This window comes from Cibotium barometz, chromosome 4 (genome assembly GCF_041138505.1).
Source record: "Cibotium barometz isolate CiBa-2024 chromosome 4, ASM4113850v1, whole genome shotgun sequence".
Lineage (NCBI taxonomy): Eukaryota > Viridiplantae > Streptophyta > Polypodiopsida > Cyatheales > Cibotiaceae > Cibotium > Cibotium barometz.
The window spans coordinates 61,562,179-61,577,137 of NC_141049.1; positions in this window are offsets into that span (position 1 = coordinate 61,562,179).

The following is a 14,959-nucleotide window of genomic DNA, read 5'->3' on the forward strand; positions in this document are numbered from 1 at the left end:
CCAAACATTCCAGAGAGCTTTCCCAAGAGCTGAAAATATCCCAATATCACAAAAGAAGAAGCACAAAATGTGATCATAATATCACAAAACAAGAAGCACCAAATGTATTGTAATACAATCAAATATGAACTAAATCAAGACAAGCAAATTGAGCAATTGTTTAATGAATTAGGGTGAGCTTGGCCCAACATCTATTGCATCTTCCATCAAATCCATACATGCTAATTGGTCTATCTCTCAAGATCGATATGTCCCATTGCAAGATCAACAAAAAGACATGTCCCACTTGGTAATGGACTCAACATCATCATCATCATGCTCGGATTCAATTCCTTGTTCATTATCTTGGACAAAGACACCTTCATCTTGATTAGTTGGTGGTATCTCGCATTCTTCATCTTGTGCTTGATCCTCCGCATGTTCATCTTGATTAGTTGGTGGTATCTCGCATTCTTCATCTTGTGCTTGATCCTCCGCATGTTCATTTTGGACTGCCACTTCATCCATGAGCTCTTCAACATCCCTATCTTGAAAAATACTCTTTGAAACGAGGAGCAACTTATATGACATACCACCATTTTTTAATCCTTCGCATGTTCATTTTTGACTGCCACTTCATCCATGAGCTCTTCAACATCCCTATCTTGAAAAATACTCTTTGAACGAGGAGCAACTTGTAGGACATACCACAATCATGGCATTGTGGGTATTAAGGCTCACCCTAACCCTCCTTGAAACACATACAACAAGAGATTACCTAGTGAACTGCAACTGTCGTGAGGATCTTTCCAATGGTCGAACTCATAACCCTTGAGGTCTCCAAGCTCTACAACTCCTTGAGAAGCAATTCCACCGCGCCTCCCTGCGAGCATTGTCACACCGTTGCGTTGCACTACAGTTACTCGTCCCTCCTCTCACCTCCCTTCACTCACACACACTCACTAGCATGCTTTAGGGAGAGACATTAGCAAGAGGATTAGCAAGAGCAAGACTCAATTACACAATGGGAGAGTCTCTTGTATTATGAGATAAATTCACTTATATACATGGCCATATGTGTTCACACTCACTTAAACCAGGCACGTTAGGCTCATAAGAGGCCTAATGCTATTACAATGACTACTCTCATAATATATCCATGAAGTAAATCACTTAGGACTTCATCCTAACTAGCTACCACATGCTCTTGAAGAAGCGGGAATCACCATAAATACTCCATCACACCATTACGGGTACCCGTCCAAGCTGTAGCTTTGAACACTATTGCTTTATATCTTGAATGTATGACCCTTTGGTGTATAGACCATGACTCCTTGATATAAGTTATTGGCCGTAGCTCTTGTTAACCCTAGAATTGGGTTAACAGTGGGGGATCGATGAGTCGAGAGAGATACTCTGGAATGTGGACACATGCTTCTTGCACTAACCAACCCTCTGCCATGCTTCCTTCTGGCCTAGCTCTTTGCCTAACAAAATCCTGTTAAGATATCGAGGTCGACTAAGTCTACGATGATGGACATTGATGACCCCCCTGGGTGATAGCTTCCACACTTATGTCACTGGCATGGTTGATGAGATCATAGTTGATATGCCGCTAGTGGATGATAGGCTGTGTGACAGCCATGTTGGAGTACTAAAGTTATGGCATAGCTATAGCGCAAGCTCATATAGGCGAGTTCACACTATAGACCGACCATTTGTATGTTATTGTATGAGAGTACTTTCCCTTTATGTATGTACACTTATATGGTTTTAGAGAAGAGAAGAAGATTCAGCCATCCATCTCTCTCTATCTTTTGCACTCTCTTGTGTGTGTGTGTGTGTGTGTGTGTCTTTTCTTGCAAGGAACTCAATCTCTCTCTCACTGTCTTGTGTGTGTGTGTGTGTGTGTGTCTTTTCTTGCAAGGAACTCAATCTCTCTCGTGTGTGTGTGTCTTTTCTTGCAAGGAACTCAATCTCTCTCTCACTCTCCCTCGCATTCTCTTTATGGTATCAAATCTCCAGTTCGTGTGAGAGCTAAGGAGACACAAACAAGCAAGAAAGGAAGCAATACACGAGTAAGAGCATCATCATCTCTTCTCCTTCTTGGTTTAGGTACAACACCCCTTTGTAGCTAGACATCTCCGATTGAGGAGCTATCTTCACAAGCTTGAAGGTGCTTGTGTGGTTAGTGACATCCATTTGTTACACTTTACCAAGGACTTAGCCAAGTGCATGGAGTCACAAAGTCACGAGGTTTCAACAGAATGGAGAGATGTCCATTTCTACGATATTGAGGTGTAGAGACGTAAACGCATATTGGAGCTACAGACTGATCTGGGCACTTAGCTGATGAGATGTCAATAGCCTTAATTTTCCATTTGCATCATGATTGCTTCATGCCATTAATGGATGGTTATTTTCTGCAGGTTTCACCAATGCCACCATGGGTCCACATGTGAGCATTGCAGCGTAAATTCCACAAGAACTCATACCAAGTATGAGAGATTAGTGGGCTGCTGCAAAGAAGAGAGAACAGAGAAGCAAGGCAAAGGATGTGGAAAGGATGAGAGAAAACGACCACATTGATGAAATTCAAAGAAAGAAGATTTGCCGAGTTGCGGCCAAGTGCTGGTGCAAGGAAACATAAGGATTGAAAGACGAAATTAAAACAGAGATTCTTGGGAAACTCCTCCTACATCCAACATTCCGTGGGCTACGACCACCAGCAATGGAACTGGAGAGAACAATTTTCTCCAACATTCGCAAAACCTTGTCCGAAGTGAAGGTGCCTCACTCAAGTAATGAGTTGTTTTTCAAAAGGGCAACTATGATGGCCTGTATCAATGCCAATGATGTAGAGGATGAAAAGCTCTTGAGTAGCAGAATAGTTGTTGCCAGGGTATTGGGTATATATAGGAGGAACATCATTTCTGCCAATTCGCGCTGGCAGTGTGAGGATGACAATGGACTCTTCCCCTTGTTTACATGCCAACGACAGGTGCATCATACTACCAGCATCAAACAAAGATTAAAGACCTTGTATTTGACTTCTGGGCAATAGAGACCCATGTCTCCCCAAACAAAAAAGATATATGTTGAAAGAGGATTGGTAGAAAGTCTCAAGGCTTTATGGAGTACTTGACTTGCCTCAGGTATGCAATCTAGCCTTGAATGTTCTCTCAGTTACCTCTGAAATCCTCTCAAACACTTTGATAAGGTGGCATTGTGTTTTACTTTGCACTTTGCAAAGCTCATACAGTTTTCTTATTTCTCCCATTTAAGTACTTAAGTACATTTTGGAGTTCTTTTAAGTATGTGTGGAAGGTATCAAGTACACTTAGTAGCTCTCAAGTACTTTTTGGAGTCTTTACATGTATCTCACGCACTTCCAATAACTTTCAAGAGTGCTCTTCGTCCAAAGGACCTCTATGTACTTCCTGAAGTCCTACCTAGTACCCCTAAGAACCCTCAAGTCCTTCTAAGTACTCTCAAGTAGTCCCAACCACTATCTAGAGTACTCATAGGCACTTTTTGGACTACTTAGGAGTGGTCTCAACCACTCCTAAGCACTTTTTGGAGTGCTGTCAAGTGCATCCTGGAATTCTTTCTAGCGGTCTCAGGCACTCCCAAGCACTTTGTGAAGTACTCTTCGGTAGTTTTTAAAGTACTCCCAACTACTCTTAGGTACTCACAAGTATCTTAGATACTTTCTAAAGAACTTCCAAGTACTCTTAGTAGGTACTTTCTAAACTATATCCATGTACTCTCAAACTCCCAACAAGCACTTTATGGAGTACTCTTAGGGACTTTCTAAAGTACTTTCAAGTACTGTTAGGTTCTTTCTAGAGTAGTTACAAATACTCTTAGGTGCTTTCTAAAGTACTTCCAAGTACTCTTAGGTACCGACTTTTTGGAGTACTTTCAAAAGGTCTCAAGCACTTTTTGGAGTTCTTTCAAGTGGGCTTAGGCACTCCCAAGCTGGAAGTACTCTTAGGTTCTTTCTAAAGTACTCCCAAGCACACTCTGGGGTACTCTCAGGTAATATCTAGAGTGCTCTTAGATATAAGTTGTAATTGCAATTGCAAACAACTCTTGTAGAGTGATGTCTTTGTTTTAACTATAAATTTACATGGTGTATTGGCACATGTGGAATTCTATGGAAGATTTCAAGACAAACATCATGATGTGAAGATTTTCCTTAGATTCTTTAAGGGACTCAAGCCTTATTTTGTGTGCAAGTATTGTATCTTAAAAGATGTATAAGCTCTCCTCTCAGTCCCCTGTAACCATCCCCTATTTCAGAATGCAAAAAAATAGTATTTTCTTTTATTTTTGGTCTAGAGAGAGAAAATATTCTAGAGAGAGGTAATACAATTTTGAGATATTTTTGGATATAAAGTTATCTTTTTTATTTAAGATGAATTTCCCTGAAACAGAAGTTTAAAAAGAGTTTTGTAATATGCATTAGAAATTAAATGAAATATACACTAGACACCTTAGCCTAAGGGTCCACATTTTCAGAAAATTATGGATTAAGGTCCAAAGAGTGTTCTAAAGGGCCAATGGGGTTAATCCAAGTGTTGGGATGAGAAAAATGCAAGAATAAAAGAAAATTCCCCAAAAGGAGTAAATTCTCACATAAGCTGAAGAGTTGACTAGAAGAGTTGACTAGTACAGGTACTTAATAGTAAAAATATGAGAGTTTAGTAAAGAATTAGAATTTTGACACCTCAAGGGGCTCATGAAGGAGGTGCCTAAATCACATCATTACTTTTATTTTTTAATTCAAAAAATGAGATATTTCATCTCTCCTCTTTCAAACTGGATCAAAAAAGTGAGCCAAACTGGTCCAAAACTTGTCCAAAATGGATCAAACTGAAGCTGGAAGCCTCTAGATCCTAGTTGGACTTGGTTGGTGGCCTCCCTCTCCTATAATTATAGAGCCCCATTCCTTTGTATTTTCATATTGGAGTAACTCTATGCTAGTGTAATTTCCAGTTTAGTGAAATTCTATTATCTCTCTACCTTGCCTCTCCTTTGTGAAGCTTTGGAGCTTCACTAATCCTCACCTTCTCTTGGAGATTACCCTCTCCTTCTTGGTGGCCAAGCTTCCTCTTGTGGGCTTCACTTGTCTCTAAAGAATCAAGCCCACAAACCAAGGGTAAGCCTAAAACAATGGTGTTTTCTCTCTCTTTTTGAATGGTAACCTTCTTCCCAACCTCTCTAATGCTTGGGAAGCATTTCAATCCATGGTTTTCTCTTAAAACCATGCTTTTATTGATTTGTATTATTTAAATAAATTAATGCTAATCTTTTATGCTTAAATGTAATATTTTTGATTTGTAAATCTCTCTTTTTGTAAGAATACTCACCTTTATGGATTAATCCTTCTTTTGGAAGGATATATCTTAGTCCTAATCTCATTTTCTTATCCAAAACTCTAGGCCTAACAAGCTAGAGATGGAGATTAAGCTTACTTTTATGATTTTTAATCTATTTAAAATGAGGATTAATTCATTTAAGCTTGTTTTAAGTTAAGAAAATTCATAATTATTCATTCTAAGTTGAAAGAGAGCTTGTGCTAACATTCTTATAATTATTTTCATATAGAAGTCATATTTGGGTATTTTTCTTAAATAAACAAGGTGCTTAAATGTAATTATGTTTATGTTAAGCTTAGGTTTATGCATAAACTAATTTTTATATTAAAAGTGTGACTTTGAACATTCTCAATTCATAGAAAATGCAGGAAAGTTATGGCAAAATTTTATTATTAGAAAATGAAGGTTTATGCATAATAAATTTTATTCCAAAAGTGTAATTTTAAGTATTCTTATTTCATAGAAAATGCGGGGAAACTATGGTAGAATTTTAATCATTAGAAAAATGAATTTTATGCATAATCAATTTTTATGCTAAAAGTGGAATTTTAAGTATTCTCATTTCATAGAAAATATGGGAAAGTTATGGTAAAATCTTATTATTATAAAATGAAATTCATGCATAAAAATCTAGAATTTTCACCATATTCTATGCACAAACATTTTGAATATTAATAGAGAAATTTTTGTTATATTTTAAAAAGGTATATTTATGGTATGTATATACACGTGTATTTTTAATTATTTATCAAAAGAGAAATTTTCATCGTATTTTTAATTAAGAAAATACATAAATTAATTTTGGTATCAAAAGAGAAAGTTTCACCACATTTCGATATAGATAAATTATAGCATGTTGATGCCTAGGTCCAATTGGAGAAAATAATATTTTAGTATAATTCTATGTGAATATTTTAAATAAATGAAGTATGCAGATTCATTAAAAAGATCATTGGAAAAAGAAATATCCTTGTTAAATCCCATTATTCACAAATATAATTATTTATAGTTCTATTATGTCCAAGAAGGAATGAATTTTCATAATTTTGATATTTACCTTTATGATTAGAAATCACAGTTAATTTATCAGTTAGGAATAAATTCAGGTAATTCGGTGCTAGACTATGACCACGTGAGAAGGTGGGTCAGTAAGATGACTGCCCATCTCTTAAATCAGACATTAAGCCAAGTCTTATGACCAATCCCATTTCTTCAGTACACGAAGAGTGAATAACTGGCTGATTTAGAGAAGTCTTCTCTAAGACCCTAAATCGTCTAGAAATAAGTTAGAAATTCATTGAAATCGTTGGATGGATCATCTGGATGGATCATCGAGATACGAGATTCGTGATTTTCATTGAGAAAGTCTGGTAAGGGAGTCTTGTGAATCAATTCCATGGGAAATTCTTACTTACATAGAAACTCTGTTTTTGTAAAGGACTGTCTTACGCCAAAATGCTGGAGGAAGCATTTGGCTTATTGTTAAACTAAGGAGAGTTAACGTTGCAAAAGCTGGCGGGGAGTCATCGAAGGACATCTCTCTCGCAGTAAAGCCTGCCAAGGTCTTGACCAGCCTCAGTATGGTTGAAAATGATACGCTTCCAGTACGATGGGCGAGGGCTGACGAAGCAGGCCCTTAGTGAAGTGCTAGGACACCTAAGGAGGATCCTAGAGGGTTCTGGCCAGGCAATGCATGGGCTTGGGCTGCTAGGACACCCATGCGTATGTCGAGGAAGATATTCATGGATTGGCAACATAATTATTTAAGTGAACTGCAAAACTATGAAATTGGATCTCGTTGGTTGACTAGCTGGTCTTCAACGGAGAGTTCGGATGAGACTACTTGTTTGTAAAACAATGGAACTGGAACATTGAGAATCATGATGGAAACACTATGGTTTTATTACAATTTTGTCTTGAAGATAGTTGAATCTGAGAAAAGGTAATTTCATATTGGGTGCATAAGTGGTGTATCTGTTTAATATAATTGCATGAGTGCCGCTAGGGGGCCTAGGAACTCTTTTCCTTTTGGTACCCGGGACAAACACAACCTAATTTTTATAAAAAGGGATCCCACCAATACAGTGGTTGGGCGGTAGGCTAACCCATGGGCCGGTTCTGGATCGATGGATTCCTATAACAAAATTCAGTTAGGTTTAAGTTACGATAGTTAAAGTAAGTCAGAGGGAGATTCTTGTTCTATGGGAAGAATCAATAGATGTGCCTCGCTTCAGGGGGAAAAAGTGAGGATTTCTATGAACCAAGTGCAAGTCCCTTCCTTGATTCGGCCATGTGACCTACAGGGTTGGTCAGAATAGATAGAAAAGTTAAGGCTCTTAACCTCGTTAGATAAATTCTCGTTAGAATATTTTCCTAGAGGAATCGCTTGTGCCTTCTGGGCGAGTTTTGGTTTCGGAAGGACCGTCGGACTAGGCCCTTGCCCAGACATCCGTGGGCAAGGCCCCGAGTGGGAAGCCCTATCCCGTGCAAGAGGTGGCTACTTCCGCCTGCTAGCACTTGAGAGTCGACGCACAAAGGAGGCAGGGGTCTCACATAGGAACTTTTTGGACTACTTTGGAACCACTCCTAAGCACTTTTTGGAGTGCTATAAAGTGCATCCTGGAATTCTTTCTAGCGATCTCAGGCACTCCCAAGCACTTTGTGAAGTACTCTTCGGTAGTTTCTAAAGTACTCCCAACTACTCTCAGGTACTCACAAGTACTCTTAGATACTTTCTAAAGAACTTCCAAGTACTCTTAGGTACTTTCTAAACTATATCCATGTACCAGGGATTTCATTAATGTCTTCACAATTTCGTGATCACGTTAACAAAACCTATTGTTAACATATTAAAACTTGTGATCACATTGTATATTCACATGACCTGAGCAATGACCTACCAGAACCCACTAGTCCCGTAACACCTCCGGGCTTCTCATATCCCGGCGGGCCCGCCGGGAAAACAAAAGAAGCCCGGCGGGGTACTGTTCTGTTTATAAACATTGCCCGACACCCATCGTGCAACTTTTGGGGAGATAATAGTCCTTGTTTTGGGGGCGTGATATCTCTCCTCAAAGTACTTGTAGAGCTCTCGAGTTGCTAGAAGTGTCCTCTTGGGAAGAACGTCCTTATCTTAGGGGCTGTCGTCTTTCCTTATAGGCACTCCTAAGGCTATTGAGCCACTCGTCCTTAGTTCTTTGAATTGGGGGCAGGGTGTGGTTCGTAGCTAATACTTGCAGAGATTTAGGGACAAAGTTGGAGTCATTCAGCTTTGCATTTGAGCTATGTAGGTAATCTACCTCATTCTGCTTTATGAATGGTTTGATGGAGCCAAGAGTCCTGCTTAGGGGCTTGTATTGGTTCTTGATACTTGATATAGTTTAGAGTAGACAAGGGTCTATTGTCCTATACTAGAGTATTGGGCAAGCATAGATCTTTGATTTTCTTTGTGAATGTTAGAGAAGGTCTATTGTCCTATACTAGAGTATTGGGCAAGCATAGATCTTTAATTGTGTAAAGCATCCTTAATTGGATACAAAAGGCATCCTTCATTGGGGGTGCAATGTGCATGATAGTTTCGAAGTAGTTTTGTAGTCAGACCTTGCAAGATAGTTTCGAAGTAGTTTTGTGTTATGTGATGATCGTTTGTGTTTGTCAAGATAGTTTCGAAGTAGTTTGTCTGCTAATGTATGTTTTGTAATACGTGAGTGACTTTGTTGTTTTTCATTTGTGTATTCATTGTTATATGCTTGGTTGAATAGGTTATTTGAGATGGAGGACCATGTTGGATCCAGTGATACCTCTAATAGAGTCCAAATTCCAAATAGTATGAAAAAAAAGGCACCTGGGGTAGAGTGACAATATGCAATTAACGTTGGTGATCGATTCATAGATTGGGAGTGTAAGCTATGTCACGCAGTAAAATCAAGTGGGGTGCCTCGACTAAGAACACTTTTTAGGCGGAGCGAAGAAAAAGTCATGTACCCACCCCTCTGCACCTGCAGTGGCCAAACGCATAAGAGAAGAAATTCAAAAGAAAGATTCAAGAAAACATTACACTCCTACCGTTAATGTATCAAGGCAGCAAGAACACTGTTGTTCTAATCATCAAACTCCCGCTACATCGCCTGCGTGTACTCCGAACATCAATGTGCAACCAGAAAGTAATCTACCCAGTGCATCTTCCTGCAAGCGAAACTTTGACGTAGGAAATATACCCATGCGTCAAACTTCATTGCAAGAAAGCCTACGTCAAGGTCGGCTCGATGATGCACAACTCGCCCTTGCTGAAGCGATTTACTTTTCTGGGAGTGCTATGATGATGGTGGACAGTGAACATTGGAAGAGAGCATGGAAGAAAATTGGTGAGTTTGGACCAGGGTTTTCACCGCCTATGTACCATGCTATGCGAAATGATCTATTAGATAAATGTTATGTGCAAGTAAAAGAACATGTACAAAGAATAATTCTTAGCAATATAGAGCTTTCTGGATGTAGTATAGTAAGTGATGGATGGTCTAATGTACAAAGAAAACCATTAATTAATATAATGGTTATTTCACCTAGAGGTGAGACTTTCATCCGTGCCGTGGATTCTGCTGGTTCAATCAAAACTGGGGCTTATATTGCTCAAGTCATTGGCTCTGTGATGATAGAGGAAGTGGGTGCCAAAAATGTAGTCCAAATCGTCATGGTTGGACAATGCAAAGAATTGCAAGAATGCATCCAAAATCCTAAAGCGATACTATTCACATGTTTTTCCGGTAGGCTGTAATACTCATAGTTTGAATCTTGTATTAAAAGATTGGTATAAAAGTGATGATACCAAATGGTTTGCCTCAATCGTCGACACTGCTCGCGAGCTTGTGAGATTCATGCTCAAGAAACAGAGAGTGTTAGATATTTTTCGACCTCGCATGTCAGTTATGTTAAAGCTTCTAGCGGAGACTAGGTTTTGCACTCACTTTTACACTTTTGAGTCTCTTCTTCGAAATAAAGATGCAGTTTGCGAAACATTTACATGCATGGCATTTCATGACTGGGAGAGCACTCAACTTGAAAAAGTGAAAGAGAAAATCAAAGTCTTGAAGGCAACGCTTACGAGAAGAAGTTGGTGGAATAGTGTGATGGATGCATACCATGTAATGATGCCTGTTATGTATGCCGTACGAAGTCTTGATCAAAGAGCGCCTAATCTTGGAAAAGCATGGATGCAATGGTGGACTGTCCAGTGGAGTTTGGAGTGTCCTGAGAAATTAGAGCATTCAGTGGTGGAAAAGCAATGGCGTGTACCATTCTCCAGTAGACAAAGAAAAGTCCTATTGAAGTCAGTGCTCTTCAAACTCAGGCTCAGAAAGAAACTGGAGCATGTACAAATATATTCACAGTACTATTCGCAATCGACTTCTTGCAGATCGAGCAGATAAACTTGTTTACATGTACTGCAATGAAAAGATCTTGCGAGACATTGAAAGCGAAGAGTATGAAGAAGATATGCCCAGATGGATGTACGATTGTGATGATGTAGTAGACGAGAACTTTGATGTTGGATGCACGTCGTGCACTACCCTTGAGATAGAAGACAATTTGGACATTGACTTAGATGAGCTTAATTTAGCAGACGAGAGGGTAAACGGTGAAAGAATTTTGGAGCAAGATACTGATATAGAGGAAGAAGTCATTTCATTAATTTCATAAAAAGTACTTGTACAAATGATTGTATTTGGAGAAATTATCAATACAAAAGTAGGATTTATGTCTTTCTTAGCTTTCATCTTGAAATAAATTGCGGATTGCACTAGGAGTTGCATCTAAAGGTCGTCCTAGTGGTTTATATTTGCTAGCTATGCCGAACACTGTATAAATACCTTGATTTATTGGGACACTGCACAATGCACATGTGGAAATATTTTGCATTTGCCTCACTAAACATATTAAGTGGTAGTAGTGTCCACAGGGTAATATATACTGGCCGCTCCACCCATCGAATACTTTGTAACATACAGGACATTGGGGGGTGGAGGAACTAGTAGCCTCAGCAGAAACTCCCACAAGATCAAGATGTATCAAAAAATGAGAGATGTGGTTCCCTTGGCGCACAGGAGCTATACGTGAAGAGATGGTCTGTACATCTTGGCTGATCTTTGTGAGCTGCTCTTGAATCCCTCTATTGGCGGGGGAAGGAGTTGACGCTTGAGATAATCGTACAGCTTCTTTCTCCTTCTCTGCTAGCTGTGCCCCTAAGCTTTCTTTGACCTTGTTTAACTCCAATCCAGCGCCCTCCACCATGAGAGCAAGTTTCTCCCTTGTGAATGTCACTGTCTCTTCACGTATGTCGTGGGTGTTGACAGTGGCCTCTCAGGAGGCAAAGTCCACTGGAGTTTCTAGGATAAATTGTACATATAGCATCTTAGCAAAATAGAGTGGAGCGTCAGCGTTATGGAGAGGCCGACCGTACACCTCCAAGAAAATGCGCTCGGCATTAATTTTGATATCATTATGAGTGCAACGTGAAACCTTCCATCTTCCCTTCTTAATCTCGCCATCTGGACATGGCCATATTTCCTTTATCATCTCTGTGGTTACGCATTTATTTATGTCTTTCCATTGGGCATAAGTAGGATTTGTCCATTTCGACAACCTGCATGCTGTTCTCGTAGCTTCGCGGGCTGTCAATCCATGTGCAAGGGCCTTCATTCGCTCATATGTCTTCTTGGCTAACTCTTGATGCTCGTTTGCTTGTGCTTCTGCCATATCTACATGAACGAAAATGACTTTAGGATTTTAATGAACTGTAAAGATCAACGTAAGATAAATTGACCATTACCCTCAAAAACTAAAAGTTTAACACCACGAGATGAGATATGTATTGCAAAGACTCATGAGAAATATCCACTTGACTCAAAAAATACTTCAAATAATGCGTGCACATCAAATTTTGAAGAGAAGACATAAACTTAAACACCACAAGAGGAGAGAGATATTGCAAAGACTCAATGAGAAAATATTTCAAACAATGGGCATATATCAAATTTTGAAGAGAGACAAACAAAGAGCCATTCTTGAAACTTAATCTCTTGATACTGTATCATTACAAAATTGGGGTGAATGACACCGATAGTTCTACAAGAGGACGTTGTGCCCTCGTTGGGTCACTATTTAGTGATCTAAAAAATTCCACTACTTGCAACAGATTTTCGCTCGTTGCGATTAGGCAGACACATCCAATTTTTGACTCTATAAATAATAGTATCCATGGTAACTTTGTCATAGGAACTATTGTCCATCCACAACTCTTATACTTTTTGCCAAAAATCATATAAAATTTGTAATAAATACCCTAAAGCAAAAACATTAGATGCAGGAGTGTATGCATCTGCCAAAAACAGATCATAAATTTTCGGGGCTATCCACGGCCGTTTATTTCTCTCTCTGTCTGCGTAGGAGACCTCCTGTGCCACCTTCTCAGGGTTCTTGTCTGCTTCAAATACAAAATTGAGAGACACCCATTTTTTGGGCACTCTTAGCAGTAACCCCCAATCGATAATACCTACGCGTGGCTTCAACTCTTTTGTAAAATCCAACACTACATTGAATGGATGTAGGTCGGTATGTACAATTCCTGCCAAATGTGCTGCCGCTAGGCCTTCCACCAGGGCATGCATAATATGTGGCATGGTTATTACTATTTGTTTTATTTTAGAAAGTTCTAGATGACTTAAAGGAATATTATCGGGCGGGGGTTTTCTCCATCCTCGATCCAAACGGAAAATTGCTCTGGTGAATTCACTGAATCTGAAGGGGACCTTCAGAAGAGTATCACCAAGCGAGCCGCCATTATAGTATGGGAAAATAGTGATCCAAGGAGATTCTTTTGTGAAGGCAATACACCTGACAATTGATGAGTGTAGAACCTGCATGCCCTGCTCTGCCTGGAAGCTCTCAAACTTGGTGCTGCCTTCTCCTTTGTAGTGCTTTCCGCAAAAAGTAATGTGCTCTGGCAAAAATGATATACCTCTAACTGTATACTCTTTTACTGTGCCAAAAATACCAAAGCCTATTGTTTGCCCTTCGAGCAGAGCCTCGTGCGGGATGCCAATGAGGTGTGTGCACATAGAATTGTAGATTGTATGATTAATGGCACTCGTCCCACTCGCATCTGCCTGGCTGGACGTTGCAGCGACGTCCTGGGCAATGCGCACTCTTTTGGGGAGTGACTCTGCATCCAGCGCCTTCATGTGCTTGCTCTTGGCTCTTTGCTCGCTCCATACAGCGTCCCATAACTGTAGACGATGCATATTAGCTTCAGGCGGGGCAGCATCTTCAAGATCATTGCATGCTACACGCATGCTCCCCAAAATAGTTCGTGTTATATGTTGATGGTCAAAGTCTGCTATATTTTGTCTATCAAGCAACTCAGCGTTGCCTCCGCTTCGAAGTTGACGCTGTGCATTTTTCCATATCTGCTCTAATAGATCTTGCATGAGTATCTCAGACTCATTGATCTTTTTGACGACGTCTTCTGCACATTGTGACACTGCGATGACTGCTTCAATGTGAATTGCTCGTAGAATGATTTTACGCTCTTCAGGGGAAAGCATGTTGGTCGTCTTCGTAAATCTAGCAAATATCACTAAACACAACAAAAACAGAATATTAAACAACAGTACTGAAATCAACATCAAGCAATACATCATCAAACGTGAAAGAACAGCAACAAGTGTATCATTACTTATCAATGATCAAACAAAAACGGAATATCAAATAATATTACTGAAATCAACATTATCCAATACATCATCAAACGTGAGACAACCGCAACAATAAGTGTATCATTACTTATCAATGAACAAACAAAAACGGAATATCAAACAATATTACTGAACTCAACATCATGCAATACATTATCGAACATGAGACAACCGCAACAAGTGCATCATTACTTATCATTACTTATCAAGTGTATACATGTACTCCTCATCTACACACCTACCGATAGAGAGAGAGAGAGAGAGAGAGAGTTGTGAAGTGTATCATGAGAGAGAGAGAGGGGGGGGAGGAAGAGAGAGAGGTGTGACAGATAGAGAGAGAGGGAACATTAGATGACATTTTTAATAGTTTGGTGAGTTCCTAAAGAGAGGAAAATAATGTTTTGTATTCCTAAAGCACTCCTCATCTACACACCTATCGTGAGAGAGAGAGAGAGAGAGAGAGTTGTGAAGTGTATCATGAGAGAGAGAGAGAGTTGTGAAGTGTATCATGAGAGAGAGAGAGAGAATTGTGAAGTGTATCATGAGAGAGAGAGGGGGAGGACGAGAGAGAGTTGTGACAGATAGAGAGAGAAGAAACATTAGATGACATTTTCAATAGTTTTGTGAGTTCCTAAAGAGAGGAAAATAATGTACTGTTTTATATTTAAAGAAAATTGAGGGAGAAACAGGAATTTATTAGGGATTATGTATATTTTAAGAGAGAAAAAAAAGAACTCCTCATCTACACATCTATCGTGTTGTGAAGTGTATCATGAGAGAGAAAGAGTTGTGAAGTGTATCATGAGAGAGAAAGAGTTGTGTATCATGAGAGAGAGAGAGAGAGAG